The 24199-nt window shown below is 37.8% G+C and overlaps 1 protein-coding gene across 1 annotated transcript in view; it reads right to left on the bottom strand.

Moving 5' to 3' along the window:
- PEAK1 (pseudopodium enriched atypical kinase 1) overlaps positions 1-24199 on the bottom strand; it is a 290387-nt gene that overhangs the window by 203073 nt on the left and 63115 nt on the right. The window lies entirely within an intron of this gene.

Consider the following 24199-nt stretch of genomic DNA (forward strand, 5'->3'; position numbering starts at 1 on the left):
ACCTATGGACAATTAATCTTCGACAAAAGAGGTAAGAATACACAATGGGGAAAAGACAGTCTCTTCAGCAAGTGGTGTTAGGAAAGTTGAACAGGCGCATGTAAATCAATGAAGCTAGGACACACCCTCACACCTTAAACAAAAATAGACTCAAAATGGTTTAAAGACTTATAAATATAAAACAAGACACCATAAAACTCCTAGATGAGAAAATAGGCAAAACATTCTCTGACATAAATGGTATCAATGTTTTCTTAGGTCAGTCTCCCAAGGCAATAGAAATCAAAGCAAAAATAAACAAATGGGACCTATCAAACTTACAAGCTTTTGCACAGCAAAGGAAACCATAAGCAAAATGAAAAGACAGCCTACGGAGTAGGAGAAAATATTTACAAATGATGTGACTGACGAGAGCTAATTTCCAAAATACACAAACAGCTCCTACAATTCAATAACAAAAAAGCAAACAACCCAATTGAAAAATGGGCAGAAGACCTAAGTAGGCATTTCTCCAAAGAAGACATACAGATGGCCACTAGGCACATGGAAAGATGCTCATCATCACTAATTATTAGAGAAATGCAAATCAAAACAACAATGAGGTACCACCTCACACTTGTCAGAATGGCAATCATTAAAAAGTCTACAAATAATAAATGCTAGAGAGGGGGTGGAGAAAAGGGAACCCTCTTACACTGTTGGTGGGAATGTAAATTGGTACAGTCACTATGGAAAACGTATGGAGGTTCCTCAAAAAACTGAAACAGGGCTTCCCTGGTGGCGCAGTGGTTGAGAGTCCGCCTGCCGATGCAGGGGACATGGGTTCGTGCACCAGTCCGGGAAGATCCCACATGCCGCTGAGTGGCTAGGCCCGTGAGCCATGGCCGCTGAGCCTGCCAATGCAGGGGACACAGGTTTGAGCCCTGGTCCGGGAGGATCTCACATGCCACCGAGCAACTAGGCCTATGCGCCACAACTACTGAGCCTGCACTTTGGGGCCCGCGAGCCACAACTACTGAGCCCACATGCTACAACTTCTGAAGCCTGCTTACCTAGAGCCCGTGCTCCACAGCGAGCCAGGCCACCGCAATGAGAAGCCTGCACACTGCAATGAAGAGTAGCCTCGGTTCTCCGCAACTAGAGAGAGCCCGCACGTAGCAACAAAGACCTAATGCAGCCAAAAAAAAAAAAAAAAAAAAAAAAAAAATACAGAGGATAGATTTGTGGTTGCCAAGGAGGAGGTGGGTGGGGGAGGGAAGGATTAGGAGTTTGGGATTAGCAGATGCAAACTATTACGTACAGGATAAGCAACAAGGTCCTACCGTATATCACAGGGAACTATATTCAGTACCCTGTCACAAACCATTATGGAAAAGAATATGAAAAAGAATACATATATGTATAACCGAGTCACTTTGCTGTACAGCAGATATTAAACATAACACTGTAAATCAACTATACTTCAATAAAATCTAAAAAAAAAAAAAGAATTAATTGATAACATATTATGGGAAAAGGGGGGAGCCCTCTAACAGTTCATCATGACTTCACGGATGATTTAATATCACAAGTAACAGCAAAGGCTCAACTCCCTCACAGCTTCTTAACAACCACTACTCTGAAGTCCAGTGGAAATGACTCTAGTCTAATAATGGAAGCTTCACTCTCCAATAACATGGCAGAAGATCAGTTTACAGTATACCATATGGATTTTAATCCATAACTATAGGTCCATTATTATACACACATTTTTTAAAGCTTTCCAGATATGATCCTAAGTTTTCTGTTCAATGAAAAAAAGTGTATCTACCCTATACTGTTGTGGGAATTAGAGACAATGTTTACAAAGCTTCTAGCACAGAGAACTTGCAGGGAATGTGGCACAATTACATGTTTTGAATATACTATGAAACTGCACGTTAAACATCCTTAAAAAGAATGAAAAAAGCAAGACTTGAGGTAAAGATCTAACATCACGTAGACCAAATTTAGTAACTAACATTCCTTTTTTTAAATTAACTAATTTATTTATTTTTGGCTGCGTTGGGTCTTTGTTGCTGCACGCGGGGGCTACTCTTCGCTGCGGTGCGCGGGCTTATTGCAGTGGCTTCTCTTGTTGCGGAGCACGGGCTCTAGGTGCGCAGGCTTCAGTAGTTGTGGCATGTGGGCTCAGTAGTTGTGGCTCATGGGCTCTAGAGCACAGGCTCAGTAGTTGCGGCGCACAGGCTTATTTGTTTTGCAGCATGTGGGATCTTCCCGGACCAGGGCTCGAACCCATGTCTCCTGCATTGGCAGATGGATTCTTAACCACTGCGCCACCAGGGAAGCCCATTAACTAACATTCTTTTTTTTTTTAAGATGTTGGGGGTAGGAGTTTATTAATAATCTTATTTTTGCTGTGTTGGGTCTTCGTTTCTGTGCAAGGGCTTTCACTAGTTGGGGCAAGCGGGGGCCACTCTTCATCGCGGTACATGGGCCTCTCACTATCTCGGCCTCTCTTGTTGCGGAGCACAGGCTCCAGACACGCAGGCTTAGTAGTTGAGCTCACGGGCTTAGTTGCTCCGCGGCATGTGGGATCCTCCCAGACCAGGGCTCGAACCCATGTCCCCTGTATTAGCAGGCAGATTCTCAACCACTGCGCCACCAGGGAAGTCCAACTGACATTTTTTTGTACAGTGTTCTGTACAAAAACTTTCTTACATTGTAACAAAATCACCAAAGGTTCTAGTCAATATAGGAGCCAAATTAAAAACATAAATAAAGAAAACAGAACAAGTAATATTTACTGGCTGCCTACTACCACACACTAGGCATAATGCTAGAGGCATATCACAACAAATCTGCAATATGGTTTTATTGATGAGGAAACTGAGGCTCTGACAGCTATTTATATAGCTATTCAGTGGCAGAGCTGGGACTCAATAGGGTCTGAGTGATGGCAGACTATTTCCTTTCCACAGTACCACACAAAATTCATAGAAAAGTATTGATAATTAAGAAATTCAGAAAGCATAAATAAAATAGGCAAGTTAGTTGTTTTTGAAGCAAAGGAATTATTCTCACTTAAACATTCAGGGAACAACAAAAACACCAGTTTTAGATCATTGGAAAACTTAACTGAAAAATCTACATGCCAATTAGGCAAACAAACAAACAGAACAAGTCAAAAGCAACCACACCCCAATAAAAATTAAAAAAAAAAAGATTTAGGATCACATTTAAAAAACAAAAACAAAAAACTCGGACGTAGCAAAACATCTACCATCAAGTTGCTTAATAGGTATACAAAGATACAGAAGGTATACAAAGATTTTTAGACTACAGAAACAGTAGTTCATGTATTAAATTTCTTCATAATCTATAATTTAAGATATTTCTTTTTCTATAAAAAAGAAAAAAATCGGGCTTCCCTGGTGGCACTGTGGTTGAGAGTCCGCCTGCCGGTGCAGGGGACACGGGTTCGTGCCCCGGTCCAGGAAGATCCCACATGCCGCGGAGCGGCTAGGCCCGTGAGCCATGGCCGCTGAGCCTGCGCGTCCGGAGCCTGTGCTCCGCAATGGGAGAGGCCACAACAGTGAGAGGCCCGCGTACCGCAAAAAAAAAAAAAAAAGAAAAAAAGAAAAAAATCATATTTATTGTTAATGTATAACCAACAGGCCATGAAGTAATTTTGTTATTTGTAAAACAAGTGCCACTATATATTTGCAATTTACAAGTAAAGCATGATTTCAAACCAAAATACAAAGCAAAACAAAATTTTATCTTGGCCACTGTGTTCCTTACATCACCTGGAGAGGTACTCCTCAGAGCAAAAAGCCAGAATCTCCATTTTCTAGGTAATGTTAGAGGACTAAACACTGCCAATCAAAGCAAGGGCTACTATTTTCCAGCAATCCAAAACTCAAATTATGCTTCCAGATAATGAGAGTTTTGTTGATTTATCATTTAAGAACTCAATTATGCAACTAGAGATTGTCATACCAAGTGAAGTCAGAAAGAGAAAGACAAATACCATATGATATCACTTATTTGTGGAATCTAAAATATGACACAAATGAACCTATTCACAAAACAGAAACAGACTCATGGACATAGAGAATAGACTTGTGGTTGCCAAGGGGGTGGGGAGGTGGGGAAGGGATGGACTGAGAATTTGGGGTTAGTAGAGGCAAACTATTACATATAGAATGGATAAAAAACAAGGTCCTACTATATAGCACAGAGAACTATATTCAATATCCTATGATAAACCATAATGAGGAATATAAAAAATGAATGTATATATATGTATAACTGAATCACTTTGCTGTACAGCAGAAATTAGCACAACATTGTAAATCAACTACACTTCCATTAAAAAAAAAAAAACTCAATCATCCAGATTATCTATAGCCAAGTCTGAATTCCAGTCTTTTATTTTTCCTCTCTGCCAATCAGCACGTTCCAGATCAATACAACTCTCACCTAGGTTAGACTGAGCTGGTTTATAAGTATTCTAATATTTGATATAATCAAGCAAATCAGAAAGGTAAGCCAGAGGAGAAAATTCATAGTACATTTAACAATCTGTACAAACAATTTTCAGGAAATCAGCAGCACAACTCACATTCATTAGCAAGGATGACCTAGACGTGACCATTCTGTTGATCTATACTGCAGTTTTCTGTCACTGAGTTATTCTGCATCAGTGATGATGTAAGAACAGCAGAAGACATAAGTAAAAATGTAACCCTGCAGCACCAAATTTACAAAAAATGTAATAAAGCAGGTTTCTAAAAGTTTACTTCAGAAAGGAAAACAAGGATGATAGGGGAAATGCTGACTACAGTCCTCCCTGCGTTGAAAAAAAGGTGTAATTTCCTTCCTCAATCAATTTGACTAGTCAGTTAACTAACCATCTTGGTTCTAATTTAAGGGTTGGACCTACTCACTGTCTGAATCACCAGACAGAAGGGAATGGCTAACACTAAAAGGAAAGATATATCAAATTTTAAAATGTGTATAGTACTTTCAAGTCAGGGGAAAAAGGCAGTAAAAACAATAGTTGCTTTCAATTTTTTTTCTGATTTTAAAAGTAATAGTTACAGAAAATTTGAAAAACACAGGTCTGTATAAAGAAAAAGCAAGTCATCAGCAACCCCACCAGAGATAATTAAATATATACATCAACATGTAAACAGTTATTTCTTCAAAAAAATGTTTGTGGGTACAAATCCAGAATTAAACCTCTTTTCATCATTGGTCCAAACTACCATTATCTCTTGACAGGGTTATTACAATAGCCTCTTAACTCCATTCTCCCAACCCTGCTCCTCTCCTGTCTATTCTACACAAAACAGCCAAAACGATCTTTTTAAACATCAATCATATTTCATTTCCCTGCTCAAAATCCTACAATGGCTTCTCATCTTCGAATCTTAAAGGCCAAAGTGCTTACAACACCCTATAAGATAACTCTAATGGCCCTCCATTTTCACCCTCAGTCTTCACTTCTCTTACCTTATTTCCTACACTCTTTCTCCCTTGGTTTATCTGTGTCGGCTACACTGACCTCCAAACTGCTGGAACACATACACATCTCTGCCTGAAGTCTTTGGACCTGTAGTTCCCTCCATCAGGAATACTCTTCCCCCAGATAAAAACATTGCATTCTGTCTCTCTCCTTAGCTTTTTTCAGGTCTCTATTCAAATGTCACTTTTCAGAGACTTCCCTGACTCACCTTATATAAAATGGCAAACTTCCTGCTCCCCTTCCTTGGTATTCCCTATTTACTTTACCCTGTTATATTTTTCTCCAAAGCGGTATTACTGACAAATTATTTGTTTCTTGTTCTGACTCTCCTGACTAGACTGTAAGTTCCATGAAGTCAAAGAAAGGGTCTGTTTTGGTTTTTCCCCCACATAGCACTATACCTCTAAATTCTAGAACAATGCCTGGACTGTCACTAAGTATTTGTGAATGAATGGCTGAATAACTGCATGAGTAATTGGGATCAGAGTGTACCTAAAATTTATACTCATCTGTTGTCATTTACTACTATCTGGCAAAGCATTCCTAATTTTTGCATAGCATTCCATTATAGATATAGACCACAGTATATTCAATTTTCTAGGTTGTTTCTAAATTTATAATATCATAAATATCCTTGTGTACAGTTGTATATCCTTGCATATAACAAATATCCTTGAATATATATCTCCTTGCACAGCTTTGATAATTTCTCTAGGATAAATTATTTTAAGTAAAATTGTTGGGTCAAAAGGTATGAATATCATGAATGCTTTTAATACATTTTTCTAAACTATCCTAGAGAGTGGCTGTATCAATTTATTCTACCCCTAGTGATATAGGACTACTACATTTCTCCTCACCAACAATGAGTATTTGGGTCCCTTTTTACCAAAACACAAAAGCCAATTATTTTTCCTAAACCAAAAAAGTCACCACAGCCATCATACAATATTTTCTGTTTAATGTGTTTCATTCTATTAAAAAATTTTTTAAATAGGAAAGTTTGAGAAAATATAAATTTTATTAGTTAATGACAGTGGCTGTTTCCAAGCATCATCTTCCACACTAGTATTTTTAGTTTAAAAAGCTTTAGAGATCTGGTAGATTTTAAAAGGTATCTCAATTCAAAAAAAAACCAAGGTACCTTGCTGTTTTCTTTTCAATTTTTTTGTTTGCTAATGAGATTGACAATGGTTTCCCATGTTTATTGGTTGTTTCTGTGTTTTCTTTGACAAACTGCCTATTCATCACTGCCCACTTTCCTATTCAGGTATTCACTTTCTCACTGACTTGTGAGAGCTCGTCTTGCATTAAACGTGTTATACTTTTATCATGTGGCATACATATTTATTCATAGTTAACATTTGCCTTTTAATTTTGTTAATGGTATTTGAAACACATTAATTGTTTTGCACAGTCAAATCAAGTATTTTTATGTGTGGTTTCTTCATTTCATTTTACATTTGAAAGAACCCTCCTGTATACAACCAACATGCTATCATGTCTCTGATTGGGTGGAATTCTGGATATTTTTTCTTCTTTTTGCTTACCTTTAATAAATAAATAATTTTTTAAATGATTGCTTTTATTTATTTATATTACTTTTGGCTGCATTGGGTCTTCGTTGCTGCACACGGGCTTTCTCTACTAGGCGCAAGTGGAGGACTACTCTTCGTTGCGGTGTGCAGCCTTCTCATTGCGGTGCCTTCTCTTGTTGCGGAGCATGGGCTCTAGGCGCATGGGCTTCAGTAGTTGTGGCATGCAGGCTCAGTAGTTGTGGTTCACGGGCTCTAGAGCGCAGGCTCAGCAGTTGTGGCGCACAGGCTTAGTTGCTCATGTTAGTTGTGGCATGTGGGATCTTCCCAGACCAGGGCTCAAACCCGTATCCCCTGCACTGGCAGGCAGATTCTTAAGCACTGCACCACCAGGGAAGTCCCTAAATATTTTCTTAAATGTTAAAAATAGGAAAGGCTTTCTCTACTACTTGATCATATATTTATGATCTATTCTTCTATTCCATTATGAGAATATTAGATCATATATTTATGAGCTAATTCTTCTATTCCATTATGAGAATATTGCATTATCTTATCCATCCAAAATCTTAGTTTATGATGTGAAGTATGATTATAATTTTATAGTCTTCCAATTTCTAAACCAATTTTCCTAGCACCATTTGTTAACCAATTCATTCTTTCTCCCAATGAATTGAAATGACATCATTATCATATACTAATATGTCTTTTTTCAGAATTGTAGCTTGTTCTATTACGGTCATTATCATATGGTTTTAATTATTGCAGGTTCATAAAAATATGGTAGTGCAATTCCAACTTTATAAAACTATTACTTCAAAAATGTTCTCTTAAGGGCTTCCCTGGTGGCGCAGTGGTTGAGAGTCCACCTGCCGATGCAGGGGACACGGGTTCGTGCCCCAGTCCAGGAAGATCCCACATGCCGCGGAGTGGCTAGGCCCGTGGGCCATGGCCGCTGAGCCTGCGCATCCGAAGCCTGTGCTCTGCAACGGGAGAGGCCACAACAGTGAGAGGCCCGCGTACAGCAAAAAAAAAAAAAAAAAATGTTCTCTTAAATTTATCCTTCTAGGTCCATTTCAGAAAAATCTGTTAAATTTCCCTATGCACTCCACCTCTGGATCAAAAACAGTTGGTTAGGATTTTGACTAGGATTGCATTAAATCATGGATTTGGAAAGAATCTGTATAATACTGAGTCTTCCTAATCAGAAACATGTTTAATCTTTCTACTTATTCAAGTCTCTTTATATTCTGATGTAAAATTAAGTTTCCTTAAAATAATTCCTATACTTTTTGGGTTTTTTTCTCTCTAAATACTTATGGGATTTCTTTTTTCCATTACAGTTTCTAAATAGGTATTGCTAGAATATTGAAAAATCACTAATTTTGGTATGCTTAGTTGGTAAACAACCATGTAACTTAATATTAGTTCAGATAGGTTTTCAGGTAATTTTCTTTAGATTTTTAGGTACATCATTGTATCAGCTGTGAATAATGATAATTCTTTCTTCTCTTTTCTAATGATCATATCCCAACGTGTAGTCTTTCTGGTCCTGACTACCCTTTATTCCAGGATGAAAGCCTCCCATCTTGCCAGCTTTCTACCTGTTGCTCCTGCTTGTTCTTGTCCTCAGAAGTGGAGCATATTTAGTAGGATATACTTAGCATCACTTCCATTTACAACCCAGGTAGTCTGCTCTTTCATGGGAGGAGAATTTAGGAATTGGCTCTCTGTACCTCCATCAGTTCAGTTCCTTTTATACTGTCACTAGTAGAAATGCCTCCAAATCTGAAAAGTCCAGTAGGATACAGTTTCATATTTGTTTGTATTAATTTTGGGTCAGCAATGTTTTCTTCTATTATTTCTCTGAACAATGTATCTGCTGCATCTCTTTCTCTCTGAAAGCCCTACAATTTGTACACTTTTTCTCCCTACCTATCCTTCCTTTATCTTATTTTCCGATCATTTTCATTGCCCCATCTTTTGCCTTTGTAGTTTGGAAAACATTTCACAAGTTGGTCTTTCTGTAGTGTCTAATTTGTTATCTACTGCATCCATAGCAGATTTTAACTTGGTCACTATAGTTTTCATCCCTCAGAATCCTTTCAGATTGCTCCCTTCCCACAACTGATATTCAGCTTTCACACCTTTTAATGACAATGTTTCTGAGAACAAAAACCTTACTAGATTGATAGGTGGGAGATCCAGCAACCAGAATGGAGGTTGGAAACGGTGGTGTTGGTAGCTGGGAACTTAGTGACTAGACCACTTATATGGACAGGCTCCTTTTAGGGAGGTACTAGAGACAAACTCTGGATCTATGAACACTGTTTACAAAGTATCAATACTTCTGGTCCAAGAGACCAGAGAGAAATTTAAGTGTTGTGCCTTGTAGGACCATTCTTCTAGACTTGGCCCCTCCCAAATGAGGAGTTCTCTCTCAGGAAGGTTCTCCTCAGGTGTACTCCATCACTTCTTTCATTCATCAACAATGCTGCTTAACAAAAATTATTCTGGGTTTTTTGGCATGTGAGTGGCATCAAGCTTTAGTTTCCAACACATATGCAGGTATTTCCCCATCCATCTATTCATCTATTGGTTTTTTCAATGGGAACTTAGATGTGTAAAGATTGGAAGGTGTGTTTTGTCTGCTATTTTGCCCAACACTATTATCTGTATTCTTGCCACTATACAATAATATACTTTTAATTAATCCATGTTTCTAGATAATATTTTCTGATTTCCATTTCACCAATTCAAAGGGATTTACCAACATGCCATCCCTCACACCCCAATCATCACAGTTCAGGATACAAATGCCACACAAATAACACCCCTTCCTAAGGGATCTTTTACCAGGTCAGGTACGATGATAACTGGTGAGATCCCAGAAAGCAAGGTAGAAAGAATTAACAGTGACCAAGGAGGGCTGCCATGAAAGACTGCATGATCAAATATAACTTCTCACAGATGAAGCAAAGAAGTCTCCTGAAAAAAGAGATAACCACACAGTACTGCATCCACTTGCCCTACAACCAAAGAGCTTCAGGAGCAGAGGGTCTGCTTCATCCACATCTGGATGACAAAAACCATGCTTGACACAAAGAATCTAATCATGCACAGCTTGCTGAGCTAAACTCCACATGGCTGGTAGGCCAAGGTATTTGGTAATGAGGGCTCACCTTCACAGTCTCTCATCAAAAATCTCCCTTTACAGAGAAGTTTACTAGGAACAATGGCAGCTTTTCCACTCATGAGTCCCTTCTCAGTGGAGGACTGATAGCAACCTGTTTTGGTTTTATCTTATTCATAGACAAATAATTTGGGAGCTTACTAATCATGCCCATAAAAGCAACTCCTCAGGCCAGTTAGGTGGCCACATTGCTTACATGGAAAATGGTCTGTGAGCCCTCATGCACAGCTCAAAGGAGTATAAACTGTCTAGTCTTTCTACAGAGCAATCTGGTAATACTTAGCAAACTTAATAATGGAAACCCCAAAACCCACCAATCCCACTCTTCAGTATATATCTCCATAAAATAAAACAAAGATTATTACTGTAGCGTTGTTTATGGAACATAAACATCAGTAGGGGAGTATAAGTAAGATGGATATGTAGCATGCATGGATAAGAGTATGCACATAGAATACAACAGTCAGAAGTAAGGAACCAGAATTACATACAGCCACAGGATAAATCATTTAAATGCAGGGCTGAATTTTTTTAAAAAGAATAAAGTAAGATGTACAGTCAATGCCATTTATGAAAATTACAAACTATACACAGAAAACACTATGTATTTTCCAAAGATATAGAAAGATCTAAAGACGTATATTAGAGATTTCCCTGGTGGTGCAGTGGATAAGCCTCTACACTCCCAATGCAGGGGGCCTGGGTTCAATCCCTGGTCAGGGAACTAGATCCCACATGCATGCCACAACTAAGGAGGCTGCATGCCACAACTAAGGAGCTGGCAAGCCGCAACTAAGACCCAGAGCAACCAAATAAACAAATGAATATTTTAAAAAATAAAATAGGGCTTCCCTGGTGGCGCAGTGGTTGAGAGTCCACCTGCCGATGCAGGGGACATGGGTTCGTGTCCCGGTCCGGGAGGATCCCACATGCCACGGAGTGGCTGGGCCCGTGAGCCATGGCCGCTGAGCCTGCGTGTCCAGAGCCTGCACGTCCGGAGCCTGTGCTCCACAATGGGAGAGGCCACAACAGTGAGAGGCCTGCGTACCGCAAAAAAATAAATAAATAAATAAATAAAATAAAATAAAGATGTATACTAACTAGATTAGAGTGGGTGCTTATGGGAGGAAGTAAAATGAGTAGAAACAGGGAAATGAGTGGGATAAAAATAACAACAAAATAACCAATCAAGACATGGGTCTAGCCCTTGGGATGCCAGAAGTGAGAAGCATGACTCTTCTCCTAAAGTTTAGGAAATAGGTAAGGGAGAAAAAGAAATCCAAATAAACTCACCTGGGACAATATATTCGTAAGAGCTCTACTTAAACAAAAACCTGTTCTAAGTATGCTAAGACAAAATTAATATAATTTATTTTTAAAGGAGCCAGGAATATTTTACATATTTGAGAGAAAAATTCAGTAAATACTGATTTTTTTTAATCAAGAAAGTATGATCATTAAGATTATAATCAATAATCTAAAGCAACCATATGACCAAACTGACCAAACGGAGAATTTGATGATTTGTCTGAAATTAATAGGTCTATAACATCCTAAGATTAATCTGAGTACAACACCTGCCATATAAAGACCCTGAAGACAAAATCCCGAACAGGGGATACACTATAACCTGGCACAGAGAATCTACACAAACTCAATTTTTAATTTACACACTTGTCATAGAAATCATTTTACAAAATGTTTATACCACGGACCAATTCCTGTGAATGAAATAACATCTAAAACCATGGCATCATGTAGAAAATGAACTTTAGAAAATTCAGTAGGAAGAAAGTCACTGTTCAGTACCCCTTTATTAGTATAGCACTGATACAAACACAGTCTTAAACAGAAGGGGTGGGGAGAAAAACTGGAACACATTTCATCCTTGAAATGGACAAAGAGGAAGAAACTACTTTAGCATTTCACACAACACAGCTGAGCAGGAAGAAGAACTTAAAAAATCACTTCCCTTGGCATATTGGTCTATTCTCATTAAATTACAACTGAATCTGCCAGTGATGCTTTACAATATAATAGGTTCTTCAGGATGTCATTAGCAAAATAATCTGGATTGGATGTGCCATTACACAGCTTTCTGAAATCTATAATAAATGATCTGGGGGAAGAGGGAGGTCATTATTTTTCAAGTGTACAAAACAGCAGAAACTTCAAGCTTTTTTTGCTACTGAACCCAAACTATACACCAAAGTTTGTAAAATGAGCAACAATAATCAAATCAACACATGCACAATTAATACAACAGACAAAGGGAGTAGCCTTCTCTAAAGACTGCAATCCTGTGTGATGCAGATTTAATTTAGGTCACAGAAAATTCTACAAAGACCTGACAGCTTCTGCTTTGACTGGATGAAACTTGCTGCATACATCAGCATAAATAGTTAGGTTCAACCTTACCTACACCAAGCAAAATCAAGTAACCTTCCTAAAGCTGAGAGAGGAAGCTACATCTTTACCTCCACCTTGAATTGTAGGGATCTTCTGATTTATCCTAGAAATGGTGCTCTCTTTCAGAAACTGATGATTATAGTAAAGAAAACCCACAGCTTAAAAAGAGCCCCCAGAAAGAAATCTATAAAAGGTAAGCTCTCCAACTAGAAGCACGCTTTAAATAATTAAGTCTTTCTGGCTTCTGTTGAGTATCCTTAACAGGGTAGCTGTGGAACACCATATCACTGATCTAATGTCACTTGTGTTTGCATTCTAAAAACCTCCCACACACACACCAAAAAAAAAAAAAAAAAAAATTCGTAAAACAAAAAATAGCTTTTTAGAATCACTTCAGTACACCTCTAAAAAACACATCCTATAATAAAGTTTAAATACAATGTTTGAGGGTTGAAAAATTTAATCCACAGGTCAGAACTAGTCTGTCTATACTAATATAGGAAACCAAGATAAAATACAACTGCTAATAATTAATTATTTAACATTAAATTGCTCACTAATTAAAGAAACATTCTTTCCTACAGTAAAAAAAAAAAAAAAAAAAAAAAAAAAAAAAAAAAAAAAAAAAAAAAAAAAAAAAAAAAAAAAAAAAAAAAAAAAAAATCCCCTAAATCGCAAAAACAATGCAGAGTTTGAAATAAGTTGCTGAAATAGGTTGTAACATACACAATGTTGGGTTTTTAAAAAATATTTATTTACTTATTTGGTTGCACCAGGTCTTACTTGCGGCAGGTGGGCTCCTTAGTTGTGGCTCCAGGGCTCCTTAGTTGTGGCATGCAAACTCCTAGTTGCAGCATGCATGTGGGATCTAGTTCCCTCAACAGGGATCGAACCCAGGCCCACTGCGTTGGAAGCGTGGAGTCTTATTCACTGCACCACCAGGGAAATCTCCATAATGTTGTTAATGTGAAATTTTGAAACTTATAAAAGCACCATATAATATGATACACAAATATTTAGTAAACTATAAAAACATGCATAGGTTTGAAAAACAGCAAATTCATAAAACTGATTACTTCTGAGACAGGGAGAGGGATGAGACTGGAAGGGATGCACAGGGGTCTCAACTACCTTGATTTTATAATCTGTATATTTATAAGATAAACCGGTAATATATTTTTGGCAGGCATTTTATATATTGGTCAATATGTTAGTCTTAATATGGATCTGCATGCTTCAAATATCTTATAATTTTTAAAAAATGAAAACAAAACACACAAAATTAACTCAAAATAGATCACAAAGCTAAATGTAAAACACAAAACTAAAATTCTGGAAAATAACAGGAAAAAAAATCTAAGTGACCTTGGGTTTGATGATGGCTTTTTTTTTTTTTAAGATTTTTTTGATGTGGACCATTTTTAAAGTCTTTATTCAATTTGTTACAATATTGCTTCTGCTTTATGTTTTGGTTTTTTGGCCGTGAGGCATGTGGGATCTTGTGGGATCTTACCTCCCTGACCAGGGATTAAACTTGCATCCCCTGCACTGGAAGGCGAAGTCCTAAGCACTGGACCACAAGGGAAGTCCCTAATGATGATTTTTTAGATACAACACCAAAAGCATGATCCAAGTAATAAAGAAACCTATAAGTTGGACTTCATTAAAATTAAAAACTTCTGTTCTGTGAAAGACATAGTTAATGAAAAGACAAGTCACACACTGGGAGAAATATTAGCAAAAGTAAATCTGATAAAGGAGTGTTACCCAAAATATACAAAGAACTCAAACTCAACAATAAGAAAACAAAAACATGATTTAAAGTAGATGGAGGGGGGCTTCCCTGGCGGTACAGTGGTTGGGAATCTGCCTGCCAATGCAGGGAACACGGGTTCGAGCCCTGGTCTGGGAAGATCCCACATGCCACGGAGCAACTAGGCGCATGAGCCACAACTACTGAGCCTGCGCATCTGGAGCCCGTGCTCTGCAACACGAGAGGCCGCGATAGTGAGAGGCCCACGCACTGCGATGAAGAGTGGCCCCCGCTTGCTGCAACTAGAGAAAGCCCTCGCACAGAAATGAAGACCCAACACAGCCAAAAATAAATAAATAAAGAGTGAAGTAAGTCAGAAAGAGAAAGACAAATACCGTATGCTAACACATAAATATGGAATCTAAGAAAAAAAATGCCATGAAGAACCTAGGGGTAAGACGGGAATAAAGACACAGACCTACTAGAGAATGGACTTGAAGATATGGGGAGGGGGAACGGTAAGCTGTGACAAAGTGATAGAGTGGCATGGACACATATACACTACCAAACGTAAAACAGATAGCTAGTGGGAAGCAGCCGCATAGCACAGGGAGATCAGCTCCGTGCTTTGTGACCACCTAGAGGGGTGGGATAGGGAGGGTGGGAGGGAGGGAGACGCAAGAGGGAAGAGATATGGGAACATACGTATATGTATAACTGATTCACTTTGTTATAAAGCAGAAACTAACACACCATTGTAAAGCAATTATACTCCAATAAAGATGTTAAAAAAATAAAAAATAGATAGATGAGCATTTTAAAAAAAAAGTAGATGAGGGACTTCCCTGGTGGTGCAACGGATAAGAATCTGCCTGCCAATGCAGAGGACATGGGTTTGAGCCCTGGGAGATCCCACATGCCACGGAGCAACTGAGCCCATGTGCCACAACTACTGAGCCTGTGCACCACAACTACTGAAGCCCATGTGCTGCAACTACTGAAGCCCGCATGCCTAGAGCCTGCACTCCGCAACAAGAGACGATACCTCAATGAGAAGCCTGCACACCGCAATGAAGAGCAGCCCCTGCTTGCCACAACTAGAGAAAGCCTGCAGGCAGTAACGAGAACCCAACAAAGCCAAAAAACAAAAAAAAAAAGGAGATGGGACTTCCCTGGTGGTCCAGTGGTTAAGACTCTGTGCTCCCAATGGAGGGGGCAAGGGTTTAATCTCTGGTCAGGGAACTAAGATCCTGCATGCCACGTGGCACAACAAAAAAATAAATAAATAAAAAGTAAACAAAAGACCTAAAGACACCTAACCAAAAAAGATATACATGTGAAAAAATAAACACATGTAAAGATGCTCAACATCATAGGCCATTAGGGAACTGCAAATTAAAACGACGAGATACTACACCATACACCTATTAGAATGGCTAAAATTCAAAACACTGACAACACCAAATGCTGACAAGGATGTGGAGCAACAGGAACTCTCATTCATTGCTGGTAAGTATGCAAAATGGTACAATCACTTTGGAAAACAGTTTGGCAATTTCTTACAAAGCTAAACTGAATCTTATTATATGATCTAGCAATTGCAGTCTGATTTGAGAACCAATGTCCACAAAAAAATCTGCACATGAATGTTTATAGCAGCTTTATTCATAATTGCAAAAACCTGGAAGAAATCAAGATATCCTTCAATTGGTAAATGGATAAACTATGGTAAATGCACACAATGAAGTATTATTCAGCAATGAAAATAAACGAGTTATCAAGTCACAAAAAGACATGGAGGAACCTTAAAGGTATACTGCTAAGTGAAAGAAGCCAGTGTGAAAAGACTATATTATATGATTTCAACTATATGACAGTCTGAAAAAGGCAAAACTATAGAAACAGTAAAAAGATGAGTGGCCGTATCAGCAGTCTGGCGGCAAGAGAGGGAGGGATGAACAGGTAGAACACAGAGGATTTACTGGGCAGTAAAACTATTCTGTATGATACTATAATGGTAGACCCAGGACATTATGAATTTGTCAAAACCCATGAAGGTGTACAACATAAAGAGTGAACCCTAATGCAAACTTTGGGCTTTAGTTCATATAATATATCAATATCGGTTCATTAATGATAACAAATGTACCACTATTCTGCTTCAACCTTAAATGAGTGTACTGCAATTCAATTTTAGCACTAACCACTCAGAGTTAGTCTAGAACCCACAAACCAAAGGGCATTATCCCAAACAAGACTGCACTTACTTTAGATGCCAGCCACACTTCAGGGATCTCCAGGCCACCTGCATTTCTAATCAACTGGCCACAAATTCAGAGATTTCTATGATCACTTCAGTTTGATAACTTGCTAGGACAACTCCCATAACTCAGAAAAGCATTATACTTATGATTATAGTTTTATTATAAAGGATACACATATTGCAAGGTCTGAGACGGTCCTGAATGAAGGGCTTCCATGCCCTCTCCCCATGAATGAGGGTGCATCATCCTCCCAACACATCAATATCTTAACCAATCAAAAAACGCCACTGAGCTTTGGGATCCAGAGTTCTTATTAGGGTTTCATTACATAGGCATAATTGACTAAATCACTGGCCACATGATTAAACTCAATCTCCAAACCTTCTCTACCTCCCCAGAAGTCAGGCTGGCCCAAAGTCCCAACCCTCTAATCATGTGGTTGGTGTTTCTGGTGACCAGGTCCCATCCTGAAGTTACCTAGAGGAACACCATGAATTCCCATATTAGCATAACAAAAGCACATCTCATTCATCCAAAAACTAAGTTAATACCCTCACTGTGCAAGAATCTTCTCTTAATTTTTTGACAAAATATTAAAGCAAAGTTTAATGACACAAACTCTTTTAGCTTCCTAAGAGGCCAGTGATACAAAAGGGATGAAAGGAAGGGAGTACTGACTAGAAGGCAACTTTCAAGGGGAGCACATTTCACAACTAGCTCAGATTGGAAATCACATCAAATAAAAGTTATCAAAAAGAATCAAGAGGGGGCTTCCCTGGTGGCACAGTGGTTAAGAATCCACCTGCCAATGCAGTGGACATGGGTTCGAGACCTGGTCCGGGAAGATTCCACATGCCACAGAGCAACTAAGCCCGTGCACCACAACTACTGAGCCTGTGCTCTAGAGCTGGCGTGCCACAACTACTGAGCCCACGTGCCACAACTAATGAAGCCCACATGCCTACAGCCCATGCTCCACAACAACAGAAGCCACCACAATGAGAAGCCCGTACACCGCAATGAAGAGTAGCCCCCACTCGCAGCAACCAGAGAAAGCCTGCGCACAGCAATGAAGACCCAACACAGCCAAAAATAAATAAATAAATTTATTTTAAAAAAAAAGAATCAAGAGAAACCAATGCCATGTTTGCTAACATTGAGGCATATGTCAATATAAAACCCAGAACTGGCATACTGTTAATATAAAACCCATTTAAATCCATTTTTAAATGCATACATTGGTTATAGCACATAACAATGGCTATGGTCTATCATGATCAAATGGAATCCATACTGAATGAATTAACAATAGGGGAATAAAATGGAATGTAAATCAAGTTGCATTCTTTCCAAAATCTGCCCCTTTCCATAGAGTTAAGTGAAGGAGCAAGGACTCAAAAACTATGTCACAAACCAAAGCGTTGAGGGTCAAAAATTATATTTTATAGAACTGTCATTTTCCTCACCAACACCAATAAATAAGTTATTAAATCTACCCTTTTGGCAAAATAAAGTCATTTCAATAGAACTAAAAGTTCTACGGTTTCAATGTCAACTCTTCTAAAAATAAACATTGCTGCCGTGCCTCATAATTCAAATTGCAGCAGCAAGTCATTATTCTGTTTTATTCTTTTGACACATTTTAACTCATTTTATACACCAAGAATTTGTTTCTGTTCTATAATCCTTGAAAAAAATGTTTATGGGAAGGCAATTTCATTTTGCTAGGTTGACAGTGACAGTCCCTTGGGGGAGAGACCAACTCAAGCAGGACTGAAGCAGCTGTTAGGAGCCAATTTTCCTACCTGTTAATTGCTTTTGTGACTAGGCTACACCAGCTCAGACATCCACCTGGCAAGCAGCAGATAAATCGAAATAGTCATATCTCAGGAGTTTGAAAATTAGAAGGCTTTCCCCTTTCCGCTGAAAGAATTTAACTAGGGAACAGAACAGCAAAGAAAGAGAAAAACGTCAAAAGTACATAAACATTTATTGCAAAAACACTCATTGTACCTTCCTGATTACCAGAAAATAAAGAAAAGAAAAAGCTTTAAAAAGAAGAATTTTATAAACAGCCAATAGAAAAAGCATTCTTTTGGTCATTCAACAAATATTAACTGGAATGCCTACTATGGCAGATATTGTTCTAAGTGCTGGGGATACAGCATTAAACAAAACAGAATGTCTATGTCCCCAACAGAGGAGATAAACAAGAAATAAATAACTATCAGTTAGTCATTAGGTGCTAAGAAGAAAATAAAATATGGCCATTTGATAGTGTTGGAGAAGCACTAATTTATAGCGAGTTGTCAAGGAAAACCTCTTTGAAGAAGGAACATTTAAAGCTGAGACTTAAAAATGACAAGAAGGATATAGCCAAGCAACAGTCTGGGGGAAAACGATTCCCACAGAGCTACAAGTAGTAGAAGTCCCTGAAGCTAGAATGACTTTACAGAACAGAAAAGAAGGTCTATGTGGCTGGAGTTTCATGAATAGGGTTAAGAATGACAGCAGATAAGGTCTCCTTCAAAATGCCACAGCCATTTCAAAGTCATCAGTTGGGAAGATAAAAATAAAACTGTGACCAATGAGCTATTCATGGGAACTTGCTTTTGGACTAGTAATGACCACCAGGAAACTGTCAATAGAAAAAAAGAGAAACATGAGTTAAGGGCAGAGGTTTCTGAATCAGAAAGGATCAGCATCACAGTCTTAGCAGAACCAGTGTTTCAGTCACTCTAAGAGCAATAATGTTCTAAGTAAGATCAATATCTAAGGCTGGCATGTTAAAACACAGAAATCATAAATGAACTCTAGACGGAAATGAATGTTTCTGGACATGCTTGTCCTAATCCCTGCCAGATCTACTTATTCCAGATAGTCCAGAGATAGATCTCTTTTTAAAATTTAAATATAAACAATGGATACCATAAAATAATACCTGCCTAGAATAGAAATTTCTGAAAAGTTTGCCATGGGTAATGCTTTTCCTAGAATCACAAATTAGGATTTTAAAAACAAAAACAAATTTAGTAAGTACTGGTAAGCACAAAGTAAGTCTTTGAGTTTAAAAGCATCTATAACATTAAACGGTGCTATATTTTAAAAATAAAACACATCTATTAAAATAGAACTCATCTTATTTGAAGGACAAACTATATTTTCCAGCACTGAAAGATTCATGGATATACAGCACTGCTGCATAACGCCAACAAGATTTTTTGTAATGGTGCTATAATGTAAAAATTCCCGAACCATGCTTACTGCTATTGAATAGACACATTTCTCTACAAAAGCATTTTGGTAAGGCTCTATTCATTTTGGGAAAAAAGAATAGAAAAATAATGGAGATCAAAAGTTTGCTTTAGATGAGGTATGTGGCAATGTGTCTTCAAGCCACATGCTATTTAAAAAAAAAGAACACTGGCATCTAGAATCCTACCTCTAACACTAAATTGAACCTCAGTTTTCCTCATCAGTAAAATGAGGATAATACCAACTCCTTTCACAAGATTGAGAGGAAGATTAAATGAAACGTAATAGGTGAAGATTAATGGAATCCAGTCTTACACGGTAATCACAATATCCATTAAAGGAATAGGGGCAAACACATGTTAAAAAAAGAGAGAGAAAAAAATCATAAATTATAGGTTATAAGCAATAAATACAATGTAAATAGTACTCCTCCCATTGAATATACTACAGGCCAAACTCCTCTGTTTTACCTATGAAGAAATAAAAGCTCAGAGAGGTTAAGTGACCAGCCCAAAGTTAAAAAGCAGGCAGAAAAGGGGCTAAAATCTTGCTTAACTACTAAATCTGGCACACATTTTATAGAGGACTTTCACATACAAGATCCAGTTGATCTTCACTATGAGGTAGTTAATTTGACCCATGAGAAAACCCAAGGCACCAAAGTTAGCTAGCCAGTTAGTGATGGAACCATGAGTAAAACCCAGGACACTGAATACTGCTTCTCTTAAGACAGAGACTGAAAGCCTTTCTTACTCATAACTTGACTAATACAAAAAACTATGCCTTAGCAAGCAATCACATTCTTGTACTCAATTAATAATTATGTTAAAGTCATACTACAAAGACATAAATGTTTCCATTCTGTATTTAATAGAATCAATCAGCTTCTTAACATAAAAATGCTCAAATCAAAGACAAGTTTTTTGACATATTTCCCAAACTAAAACCTCAGTAGATACTGGTTTAGTGCACGGCAGCAAGAATTATTTTTATTCTGTTTGTTCATAGATTATTTAAACAGGACAGCTGGGTTAGTGAGTTGCTGAATATTTTATCATAATCAAGCAGTAGGTTGTTTCTATCACTGATGACCCCAATATTCACATTCTTAAAAATTACTTAATCCTTTAAATTGCCCTTTCTTTCATGTAAGATTCTGTAGTTAACCCGTAGGTCAATCAGTTCTTGTACTTAAGATGATTCACTTTCATAAAATAATTATGCTACAAATACTGCATTATTATGCAGCTGAAGGGACAGGCTGGGAAACTGATTAAAAGGACTCAAGTAGAGATGAGCCAATTGAAAAATACAGCATCTAAATAACAGTTACACTTACAATACATTTTTCTGAATGTCATTAAAAATATATATACATCTGCTTGATATTCCGAATTCTTGCTTTAAAAGGGATCAAGCTTTGAAGGAAGATTTCTAGGTTTAACAAGAGAACATGGCACAGCAATGTAGGAGGTCAGAGCTCAGCTACCATGAAGGTTTTCAGACCGTTTGTGCAAATAAGAGCGTGTTCCCTGAGTTCCAAACAGGTCTCTGCTCAAAACCACGTTCAAAGATGTGAAAATGGAGGGCCAAATGCATAAAAGTAATTTCTGAGTCTTGCAACTAATAACTGGCAACATTATTTTTGGGTGAGTGAGAGAAAAGAACCATTACATTAACACGCAAATGAGCAGCAATCACTCACACTACCTTCCTATGTAAGAGAAGAATAAATATATAACTGGGGTGGGGATCAAGCACTTGAAATAGTTATGGCCAGAGATTACCATCAAAGTAACTGCTTAGCTCAGTTCATAAGACTTCACTTGGACTCATCAAGGATTGTCATCCAAAAGGCACAGCCTGAATGCACTAAGCTTTCTGGTGAATTGAGATTGTGCATACGTACGTTGCTTGCCTGTCTTCTGAGCATTTTTAAAACTATATTTGATAATAATGCAATTTTGAATCCCTTTTACCTAGTGTTAATTTTATAGTATACTTTTTAGGTAGACAAAACACTCAATAAATGGGTTAGAGATTCAACTGATAAAACAAGGCCCAGCTTGTGAAAAAGCAACACTACACGTAACACTTGATCCTCACAGCTTCCTCAGCCATAGCTCTAAAAAAGACACACAATTCAGAATGATCACGCTGAAGCATCTTATGAATTAATACAGATAAATTCTGTATTAATCCACTTTTTTCTGTATTAAAATTATCTAAAATTTATCATTTGTTATCTAAAATTAATCATTTGAATCAATAATTGAAATACTCCATTCCTCAATCACCTTGGTTATGCAGGAGTTTTCTGCAAACATAGTTCTCTAGAGAAATTCACATTTAAAGGGTTCCACTAATTACAGTCTTCATCCAACACACATTTATTAAGCACTTATTGTGTACCACGCACTATCAGTACAAGAAACAGCATGCTGAATCAAATTAGCCCTTGCCTTTGGAGGTAGAGGGCATGGCTTACAGAAAGGCAAATATTACATAATGCAACAAGTGCTATAAGAAATGTGCACTAATCACTGAGCATTAAACGATTAGTAGGAGTTTGGTAAATATACTAGAGATTGCTCATGAGGAGAGGGGAGTAGGACAGACCTACAGCCTGTGCAAAGTTGTATAGGTAGAAAAGAGTACTTATTTGGCAGGGCAACAACAGAGCTCAATAATAGCAAAAGTAAGCAATGACCAGAACAGGGCACAAAGGATGTTCAAAAAGCCACGTCAGGAGTTTAGCCTTTATCTCAACGAAAATGTGAAGCACTAAAAAGTTTCAAGCAGGGATGTGATAATGATTTTGGTTTAGAGAAATCCTTCTGGCTACACAACAGAAGGAAGGAATAAACTTGGAGGCAATCAAATCTAGTAGATTTATTAAAAGACTATTAAAATCACTACTACCTTTAGATCAAGGCAACAGGATCTGGCCTTCCTGTGGCCACACCTCTCTCCATGTAATAAGCAGAGAAAAGGGCCAAGAGGAACTGTCACTTTACTTGGTCTCACCCCAAGAGACCACTTTCCACCGACCTGGAATCCCAGAACTCCTAGCCTAAATGTCAGAGCCCATTTCCAGGAAAGGTCCTCATGCAGGTATGTGCAACCCTAGGCCTGAAAGGTAGCCAAAGGGCAGGTGCTGAGGGAAGATAGGGGCTGTGGAGAAAGCTTAGACATTTTACCACAATTTTAAATATATATATGTATGTATATATATAATATTTGTAATACTGTATATATTATAAATAAACATTTAAGAAATATTTTATTGCAGTAAAATATATTTTATAATATATAAGGATATATATACATAAGTATATATAATATAGACAATATTACAATATTGCATATATTATATGCAATATTGAAAATTAGCAATTTCATACCATACTCATGTATAAATGAATATTTGTGCCTAGAAACCTAACTTTTTTAATGATATATAGTCCTGATCTGAAATTTTAAATTTTTTAACTTTTTGAGAATTTCTGAAGAATTCTCTGACAGAAAATATTTCCCCTATAAAACAGACATACTAAAGTCAGGATCAACATACTAGAAAGTCAAAGCAATCTGAAGATAGATAAGCCAACCAGGTGTTAATAACAGGCTGGTGAAACAAAAAAGAAAAATCATTTAGTGAAGGATCAACGTGTGGCTAAAGGCAGATATTTGTTATACACAAATGAGCTACTGTATTGCACAGCTCTTCTCATGAGTGTACAGAGATGCATTACCCTCACATTAAATAAAGACTCAGTGAGCAAAACACTGTGGCAAGCATCTGTTGGCTAATGACAAAGAAAACCATAGACCCTTTGAGGCCAATTTCCATCCAGCTGTAAGCATGGAAGCAGCAAACACACATACTGCTTTTCAATATCAATCCCAAATAACCATGAAAAAGAAGCTTCTCGGCTTTCAAAGGCGTTACAAGTATTAATTACATATGCTAAACAATACACTTAGAAAAAGTTAACTCTAAATAAGCAGATATCGAAATATATAACTGCATTTTATTCTCATTCCACCTTTGTCTCCACATCCATAGTAAGGAGAATTGGCCTACAGAAGGCACTAAACAAAACTGTAAACTAGGCAAAGTTTGTCTTCTGCATCCAATCACTTACATTATCAGTTACTTTTTTCTGTCTTTATTTCACTACCTTTTCCTGCCTACCCTAACCCCGACATTCTTTTATTTTCCAGGACCTCTGCTGTAATGTTCTCTGAGGCCCGCCTTGGCCTCCCTTGCTCCTG

This window comes from Neophocaena asiaeorientalis, unplaced genomic scaffold (genome assembly GCF_003031525.2).
Source record: "Neophocaena asiaeorientalis asiaeorientalis breed wild unplaced genomic scaffold, Neophocaena_asiaeorientalis_V1.1 scaffold54, whole genome shotgun sequence".
Taxonomy (NCBI): Eukaryota; Metazoa; Chordata; class Mammalia; order Artiodactyla; family Phocoenidae; genus Neophocaena; species Neophocaena asiaeorientalis.